Raw genomic sequence first — 9,985 nt, 5'->3', positions numbered from 1 at the left:
TCCGGGGTGTCAGGGTCTTTGTATTTTCCCATAAGTAGCTCCTTGAGGTATGTGAATCGGCGCTTGTTACGGTGCTCTCTTAGCTTTGCTTTGTGTTCCTGCCGATCCAACCTCTCAAGTATCTGATGGAGCAGTTAGTTTGTTGTAGGTGCTTGAGATGTTGAAGAAGGAATGTCTCTAGCCGGTTCAGTAAGTAGGCTTGTAGTGGCTTGATGAGCGGATAATTTATACGCTTTTTGGCATTGTCTTTACATAGTTTTCAGTATGATTTGATTAGTTTTTAGTATATTTTTATTAGTTTTTAAATAAAAATTACAATTCTGGACTTTACTACGAGTTTGTGTGTTTTTCTGTGATTTTAGGTAATTTCTGGCTAAAATTGAGGGACTTGAGCAAAAACCATATTCAGAGGTTGAAGAAGGACTGCAGATGCTGTTGGATTCTGACCTCCCTGCACTCAAAGTAGATTTTCTGGAGCTACAGAAGTCTAAATGGCACAATCTCAAATGCATTGAAAATTAGACATCCCGGGCTTTCCAGAAATATATAATATTCCATACTTTGCCCGAGTTTAGATGACGCAAACTGGTGTTCAACGCCAGCTCTCTGCCCTATTCTGGAGTTAAACGCCAGAAACAGGTTGCAAAGCAGAGTTAAATGCCAGAAATAGGTTACAAACTGGCGTTTAACTCCAAGGAAGACCACTACATGTGAAAGCTTCAATGCTCAGTCTAAGCACACACCAAGTGGGCCCAGAAGTGAATTTCTGCATCATTTACTGATTTCTGTAAACCTAGTAACTAGTTTAGTATAAATAGAACTTTTTACTATCATGTAATGGAGTTCTTTTGATTAGTTTTATGCTATCTCAGACCGTTATGGGGGCTAGCCATTTGGCCATGCCTGGACCTTCATCACTTATGTATTTTCTACGGTAGACTTTCTACACGCCATAGATTAAGGTGTGGAGCTCTGTTGTTCCTCATGAATTAATGCAAAGTATTACTGTTTTTCTATTCAATTCAAGCCTATTTCTTCTCTAAGATATTCATTCGCACTCAAGAACATGATGAATGTGATGATTATGTGACGCTCATCATCATTCTCACTTATGAACGCGTGCCTGACAAACACTTCCGTTCTACATGCAAACAAGCTTGAATGTGTATCTCTTAGCCTCCTGATCATGAGATCAGAGTCTTTGTGGTATAGGCTAGAACTATTGGCGGCCATTCTTGAGGTCCGGAAAGTCTAAACCTTGTCTGTGGTATTCTGAGTAGGATCCGGGAAGGGATGGCTATGACGAGCTTCAAACTCGCGAGTGCTGGGCGTAGTGACAGACGCAAAAGGGTTAGTGAATCCTATTCCAGTATGATCGAGAACCGACAGATGAATAGCCGTGCGGTGACAGCGCATCTTGGACCATTTTCTCTGAGAGGATGGGAAGTAGCTATTGACAACGGTGATGCCCTACATAAAGCTTGCCATAGAAAGGAGTGGGAGTGATTGGGTGAAGACAGCAGGAAAGCGGAGGTTCATGAGGAACGAAAACATCTCTATACGCTTATCTGAAATTCTCACCAATGAATTCCATAAGTACCTCTATCTTTATTTTATATTTTATTTATCTTTTAATTATCAAATCTCCAACACCAATTGAATCCGCCTGACTGAGATTTACAAGGTGACCATAGCTTGCTTCAAGCCGACAATCTCCGTGGGATCGATCCTTACTCACGTAAGGTTTATTACTTGGACGACCCAGTGCACTTGCTGGTTAGTTGTGCGAAGTTGTGACAAAGTGTGTGAATTACGTTCCGAGCACCAAGTTTTTGGCGCCGTTGTTAAGGATCACAATTTCGTGCACCAAATTTTTGGCACCGTTGCCGGGGATTGTTTGAGTTTGGACAACTGACGGTTCATCTTGTTGCTTAGATTAGGTAATTTTATTTTAATTTTTAACTTTTTGTTTTTATTATTTTTATTTTTATTTTCGAAAAAATTTTCAAAAAAAAATTTTTTTCAAACAAAAATTTAATTTATGTTCTTCAGAATTTTTAAGAAGGAATTCTAGAGTTTCATGAAACATGTTGAAGCCTGGCTGGCTGTAAAGCCATGTCTAATTCTTTTGGACCGAGGCTTCCACTCATCAGCACAGAAGCAAGTTGAATGAAGTATCAGCTGTTGTATGTCTGATTTGTATTTGCTAAAGCTTGGCTGGCCATTGGCCATGTCTAGTGTTTTGGACCGGAGCTTTCACTGAAAGCTTGGCTGGCTAATAAGCCATGTCTAATTCCTGGACCGGAGTTTTAGGCTAACATTGCAAGATTCCTGGAATTCCTATTAAAAATTTTGAAATCCTTATTTTACTTTTCAAAATAATTTTCGAAAAATACCAAAAAAATTTTAATAAAATCATAAAAACCAAAAAAAATTTGATGTTTCTTGTTTGAGTCTAGTGTCAAATTTTAAGTTTGGTGTCCATTGCATGTTTTTAATTTTTCTTTAAATATTCGAAACTTCATGCATGATGTTCTTCATGATCTTCAAGTTGTTCTTGATAAGTCTTCTTGTTTGATCTTTAAAATTTCTTGTTTTGTGTCTTTTCTTGTTTCTCATATGCATATTTTAATTATTAATGTCTCAACATTGTAAAATTCTAAGTTTGGTGTCTTGCATGCTTTTCTTTTCTTAAAAGTTTTCAAAAATAAATTCTTGGTGTTCATCTTGACATTCAAAGTGTTCTTGGTATTCATCTTGACATTCAAAGTGTTCTTGCATGCATCTTTTATTTTAATCCAAAATTTTTATGTTTTGCATTAATTTTATGTTTTTCTCTTTCTTCATTAAAAATTCAAAAATAAAAAAAAAATATCTGTCCCTTTTTCATCTCATAAAATTCGAAAATTTGAGTTGACTTTTTCAAAAGTTTTTTAAATTTAATTGTTTCTTATGAGTCAAATCAAATTTTCAATTTAAAAATTCTATCTTTTTCAAATCTTTTTCAAAAATCAAATCTTTTTCAGTTTTCTTCTATGATTTTCGAAAATTTCAAATTGATTTTCAAAAATCTTTTTCTTATCTTGTTCATAATTTCAAAATATTTACTAACAATTAATATGATTGATTCAAAAATTTTTAAGTTTGTTACTTGCCTATTAAGAAAGGTTCAATCTTTAAATTTTAAAATCATATCTTCAAGTTTCTTGTTAGTCAAGTAATCAACTTTGATTTCTAAAATCAAATTTTTTTTAATTTCCTTTTCAAATCTTTTTCAAAATGATTTTTAATCATATCTTTTCAATCACATCTTTTTCAAAATCAATTTCAAAATCTTTTTCAATTAACTACTTGACTTTTTGTTTGATTTTAAAAGTTTACTATTTCAATCATATCTTTTTCAAAACTACCTAACTAATTTTCTCTCTAATTTTTGAAAATCACCTTTCCCTTTTTCAAAATTCCTTTTTAATTAACTAATTATTCTAAATTTTAATTTTAATTTTATTTCTTTTCTTATTTTCGAGTTTTAACTTTAATTTTAAATTAAAAACAAAAAAATATTTTTATTTTATTTTATTTAATTTTCGAATTCTTCCCTCTCTCATCTCCTTCTAATTATTTATTCATCTACTAACACTTCTCTTCCACCCAAGAATTCGAACCCACTCTTCCCCTCTGTGTTTAGATTCTTATCTTTTCCTTCCTCTATTCTCATCTTCTTATACTTACATAAGGAATCTCTATACTGTGACATAGAGGATTCCATATTTTCTTTTTTATTTTCTTCTTTTTCATATGAGTAGGAACAAGGATAAGAACATTCTTGTTGAAGCTGATCCTGAACCTGAAAGGACTCTGAAGAGGAAGCTAAGGCACAACTCTCTGGAGAAAATCTGACAGAAATTTTCGAAAAAGAAGGAGACATGGCCGAAAATAATAACAATGCAAGAAAGATGCTTGGTGACTTTACTGCACCAAATTCCAATTTACATGGAAGAAGCATCTCAATCCCTGCCATTGGAGCAAACAATCTTGAACTAAAGCCTCAATTAGTTTCTCTGATGCAACAGAACTGCAAGTTTCATGGACTTCCATCAAAAGATCCTTTTCAGTTCTTAACTAAGTTCTTGCAGATCTGTGATACTATTAAGACCAATGAGGTTGACTCCGAGGTCTACAGGCTTATGCTTTTCCCGTTTGCTGTAAGAGATAGAGCTAGAATATGGTTGGACTCTCAACCTAAAGATAGCCTGAACTCTTGGGATAAGCTGGTCACGGCTTTCTTAGCCAAGTTCTTTCCTCCTCAAAAGCTTAGCAAGCTTAGATTAGATGTTCAAACCTTCAAACAGAAAGAAGGTGAATCCCTCTATGAAGCTTGGGAGAGATATAAGCAACTGACCAAAAAGTGTCCTTCTGACATGCTTTTAGAATGGACCATCCTGGATATATTCTATGATGGTTAGTCTGAATTATCGAAGATGTCATTGGACCATTCTGCAGGTGGATCCATTCACCTAAAGAAAACACCTGCAGAAGCTCAAGAACTCATTGACATGGTTGCAAATAACCAGTTCATGTACACTTCTGAAAGGAATCCTGTGAGTAATGCGACGCCTCAGAGGAAGGAAGTTCTTGAAATTGATACTCTGAATGCCATATTGGCTCAGAATAAAATATTGACTCAGAAAGTCAATATGATTTCTCAGAGTCTGAATAGATTGCAAGCTGCATCCAACAGTACTCAAGAGGCATCTTCTGAAGAAGAAGTTTATGATCCTGAGAACCCTGCAATAGCAGAGGTGAATTACATGGGTGAACCCTATGGAAACACCTATAATCCCTCATGGAGAAATCATCCAAATTTCTCATGGAAGGATCAACAAAAGCCTCAACAAGGCTTTAATAATGGTGGAAGAAACAGGTTTAGCAATAGCAAACCTTTTCCATCATCCACTCAGCAACAGACAGAGAATTCTGAGCAGAATCCATCTAGCTTAGCAAATATAGTCTCTGATCTATCTAAAGCCACTCTAAGTTTCATGAATGAAACAAGGTCCTCCATTAGAAATTTGGAGGCACAAGTGAGCCAGTTGAGTAAAAGAGTCACTGAAACTCCTCCTAGTACTCTCCCAAGCAATACAGAAGAGAATCCAAAAAGAGAGTGCAAGGCCATTACCTTACTTGGTGTGGCCGAACCCAAAGAGGAGGAGAAGGACGTGAATCCTAGTGATGAAGACTTCCTGGGACGTTCAGTGACCAATGAGGAGTTTCCCTTTGAGGAACCAAAGGAATCTGAGGCTCATCTAGAGACCATAGAGATTCCATTGAACCTCCTTCTGTCCTTCATGAGCTCTGATGAGCATTCATCCTCTGAAGAGGATGAAGACATTACTGAAGAGTAAGTTGCTAAGTACCTTGGTGCAATCATGAAGCTGAATGCCAAATTATTTGATAATGAGACTTGGGAAGATGAACCTCTCTTGCTCACCAATGAACTAAATGCATTGGATAGGCAGAAAATACCTCAAAAGAAACAGGATCCTGGTAAATTCCTAATTCCCTGTAACATAGGCACCATGACCTTTGAGAAGGCTCTGTGTGACCTGGGGTCAGGAATAAACTTAATGCCACTCTCTGTAATGGAGAAACTTGGGATCTTTGAGGTGCAAGCTGCCAGAATCTCATTAGAGATGGCAGACAACTTAAGAAAAGAGGCTTATGGACAAGTAGAGAACGTGTTAGTAAAGGTTGAAGGCCTTTACATCCCTGCTGATTTCATAATCCTAGACACCGGGAAGGAGGAGGTTGAATTCATCATCCTTGGAAGACCCTTCCTAGCCACAGCAAGAGCCGTGATTGATGTCGACAGAGGAGAGTTGGTCCTCCAACTGAATGAGGACAACCTTGTGTTTAAAACTCAAGGATCTCCTTCTGTAACCATGGAGAGGAAGCATGAAAAGCTTCTCTCACTGTAGTGTCAACCAAAGCCCCTACAGTCAAACTTTAAGTTTGGTGTTGGGAGGCCACAACCAAACTCTAAGTTTGGTGTTGAACCCCCACATTCAAACTCTAAGTTTGGTGTTGGGAGGTTCCAACAATGCTCTGAATATATGTGAAGCTCAATGAGAGCTCACTGTCAAGCTATTGACATTAAAGAAGCGCTTGTTGGGAGGAAACCCAATGTTATTTAATTATATCTATTTTATTTTATTTTATTTTTTTAGATTGATGATCATGTGGAGTCACAAAAACTACTGAAAAATCAAAAACAGAATGAAAAACAGCTTTAAAAACAGCTCACCCTGGAGGAAGAACTTACTGGCGTTTAAACGCCAGTAAGAAGCATCAAACTGGCGTTTAACGCCAGAAAGAAGCATCAAGCTGGCGTTAAACGCCAGAAACAAGCACCAGACTGGCGTTTAACACCAGAACAGAGCATGGAAGTGGCGTTAAACGCCAGAAACAGGCTACATTTGGGCGTTTAACGCCAAAAACAAGCAGTAAGCTGGCGGTTAACGCCAGACATGCATGCTAAGGGCGTTTTACACGTCTAATTGGAGCAGGGATGTTAAGTCCTTGACCCCACAGGATCCCCACCTTTTCTTCTCTCCTCTTCACACCTTTTCATAACAAATACCCTTCACCAATCACCTCAATCACTCTTCCCCATCACCTCTTCACCACTCACATCCATCCTCTTTTCCCTATAAACCCCACCTACCTCCAAAATTCAAACTTTTTTCCCTCCCAAACCCAATCCTAATGGCCGAACCCTAAACCCTCCCCCACTCCTATATAAACCCCTCTTTCCTTCTTCATTTTCACACAACACAACCCTTTCTTCTTCCCCTTGGCCGAATACACACCTCTCTCCCTCTCCTCCATTTTTCTTCTTCTTCTACTTCTTTCTTTCTTCTTTTGCTTGGGAACGAGCAAACATTTTAAGTTTGGTATGGTAAAAGCATTGCTTTTTATTTTTCCATAACCATTAATGGCACCTAAGACCAGAGAAACCTCAAGAAAGAGGAAAGGGAAGGCAATTGCTTCCACCTCTGAGTCATGGGAGATGGAGAGATTCATCTCAAAGGTCCATCAAGACCACTTCTATGAAGTTGTGGCCAAGAAAAAAGTGATCCCTGAGGTTCCTTTCAAGCTCAAAAAGAATGAGTATCCGGAGATCCGACGTGAGATCCGAAGAAGAGGTTGGGAAGTTCTCACCAACCCCATTCAACAAGTCGGGATCTTAATGGTTCAAGAGTTCTATGCAAACGCATGGATCACTAGGAACCATGATCAAAGTGTGAACCCGAATCCAAAGCATTGGCTTACCATGGTTCGAGGAAAATACTTAGATTTCAGTCCAGAAAATGTAAGGTTGGCGTTCAACTTGCCAATGATGGAAGAAAACGCACGCCCTACACTAAAAGGGTCAACTTTGATCAAATGTTGGACCAAGTCCTCATGGACATATGTGTGGAAGGATCTCAATGGAAAGTTGACTCAAGAGGCAAGCCGGTTTAATTGAGAAGACTGGACCTTAAGCCTGTAGCTAGAGGACGGTTGGAGTTTATTCAACGCTCAATCATTCCTACTAGCAACCGGTCTGAAGTTACTATAGACCGGGCCATCATGATCCATAGTATCATGATTGGGGAGGAAGTGGAAGTTCATGAGATTATACCTCAAGAACTCTAGAAGGTGGCTGAGAAGTCCTCTACTTTAGCAAGGTTTGCCTTTCTTCACCTCATTTATCACCTCTGCAATTCGGCTGGAATTGACATAGAGGGGGGCATCCTCATTGAAGAGGACAAGCCCATCACTAAGAAGAGAATGGAGCAAACAAGAGATCATGGACCTCAACAAGAGCATGAGGAAATTCCTCACCATGAAATCCCTGAGATACCTCAGGGGATGCACTTTCCTCCACAAAACTATTGGGAGCAAATCAACACTTCCCTAGGAGAATTAAGTTCCAACATGGGACAACTAAGGGTGGAGCACCAAGAGCACTCCATCATCCTCCATGAGATTAGAGAAGATCAAAGAGCTATGAGGGAGGAGCAACAAAGGCAAGGAAGAGACATAGAGGAGCTCAAGAGCACCATTGGTTCTTCAAGAAGAGGAAGACGCCACCCTCACTAAGGTGGATCCGTTCCTTAATCTCCTTGTTCTTATTTTCCTATCTTTCGTTTACTATGCTTTATGTTTATGTTTGTGTCTTATTACATGATCATTAGTATTTAAGTGTCTATGCCTTAAAGTTATGAATGTCCTATGAATCCATCACCTCTCTTAAATGAAAAATATTTTAATTACAAAAGAACAAGAAGTACATGGTTTCGAATTCATCCTTGAAACTAGTTTAATTATTTTGATGTGGTGACAATACTTTTTCTTTTCTGAATGAATGCTTGAACAGTGCATATGTCTTTTGAAATTGTTGTTTATGAATGTTAAATATGTTGGCTCTTGAAAGAATGATGAAAAAGGAGACATGTTATTTGATAATCTGAAAAAATCATAAAAATGATTCTTGAAGCAAGAAAAAGCAGTGAATACAAAAGCTTGCGAAAAAAAAGAAAAAAAATGGCAAAAAAAAGAGAAAAAGAGAAAAAGAAAAAGCAAGCAAAAAAAGCCAAAAGCTCTTTAAACCAAAAGGCAATAGCAAAAAGCCAATAGCCCTTAAAACCAAAAGACAAAGGTAATAAAAAGGATCCAAGGCTTTGAGCATCAGTGGATAAGAGGGCCTAAAGGAATAAAATCCTGGCCTAAGCGGCTAAACCAAGCTGTCCCTAACCATGTGCTTGTGGCGTGAAGGTGTCAAGTGAAAACTTGAGACTGAGCGGTTAAAGTCGAGGTCCAAAGCAAAAAAAAAAAGAGTGTGCTTAGGAACCCTGGACACCTCTAATTAGGGACTTTAGCAAAGCTGAGTCACAATCTGAAAAGGTTCACCCAGTTATGTGTCTGTGGCATTTATGTATCCGGTGGTAATACTGGAAAACAAAGTGCTTAGGGCCACGGCCAAGACTCATAAAGTGGCTGTGTTAAAGAATCAACATACTGAACTAGGAGAATCAATAACACTATCTGAATTCTGAGTTCTATAGATGCCAATCGTTCTGAACTTCAATGGATAAAGTGAGATGCCAAAACTATTCAGGAGGCAAAAAGCTACTAGTCCCGCTCATTTGATTGGAGCTAAGTTTCATTGATATTTTGGAATTTATAGTATATTCTCTTCTTTTTATCCTATTTGATTTATAGTTTTTTGGGGACAAGCAACAATTTAAGTTTGGTGTTGTGATGAGCGGATAATTTATACGCTTTTTGGCATTATTTTTACATAGTTTTCAGTATGATTTGATTAGTTTTTAGTATATTTTTATTAGTTTTTAAATAAAAATTACAATTATAGACTTTACTATGAGTTTGTGTGTTCTTCTGTGATTTCAGGTAATTTCTGGCTGAAATTGAGGGACTTGAGCAAAAACCAGATTCAGAGGTTGAAGAAGGACTGCAGATGCTGTTGGATTCTGACCTCTCTGCACTCAAAGTGGATTTTCTAGAGCTACAGGAGTTCAAATGGCACGTTCTCAATTGCGTTGAAAAGTAGACATCCAGGGCTTTCCAGCAATATTTAATAGTCCATACTTTGTCCGAGTTTAGATGACGAAACTTGCGTTCAACGCCAGCTCTCTGTCCTATTCTGGAGTTAAACGCTAGAAACAGGTTGCAAAGCAGAGTTAAACGCGAGAAACAGGTTACAAATTGGCGTTTAACTCCAAGGAAGACCTCTACACGTGAAAGCTTCAATGCTCAGCCCAAGCACACATCAAGTGGGCCTAGAAGTAAATTTCTGCATCATTTACTGATTTCTGTAAACCTAGTAACTAGTTTAGTATAAATAGAACTTTTTACTATCATGTAATGGAGTTCTTTTGATTAGTTTTATGCTATCTTAGACCTTTATTGGGGCTAGCCA

At 37.8% G+C, this 9,985-nt stretch overlaps 1 non-coding gene across 1 annotated transcript; it reads right to left on the bottom strand.

Annotated features, from left to right (window-relative positions):
• Positions 1-4,319: 4,319 nt before the first annotated feature.
• On the bottom strand, positions 4,320-4,427 carry LOC112732171 (small nucleolar RNA R71). The gene has a single exon (XR_003167908.1). It is a non-coding gene; the product is annotated as a small nucleolar RNA R71 (small nucleolar RNA).
• Positions 4,428-9,985: the final 5,558 nt, after the last annotated feature.

Source organism: Arachis hypogaea, chromosome 12 (assembly GCF_003086295.3).
Source record: "Arachis hypogaea cultivar Tifrunner chromosome 12, arahy.Tifrunner.gnm2.J5K5, whole genome shotgun sequence".
NCBI classification, from domain to species: domain Eukaryota; kingdom Viridiplantae; phylum Streptophyta; class Magnoliopsida; order Fabales; family Fabaceae; genus Arachis; species Arachis hypogaea.
This window is presented reverse-complemented; position numbering and strand designations above follow the sequence as displayed.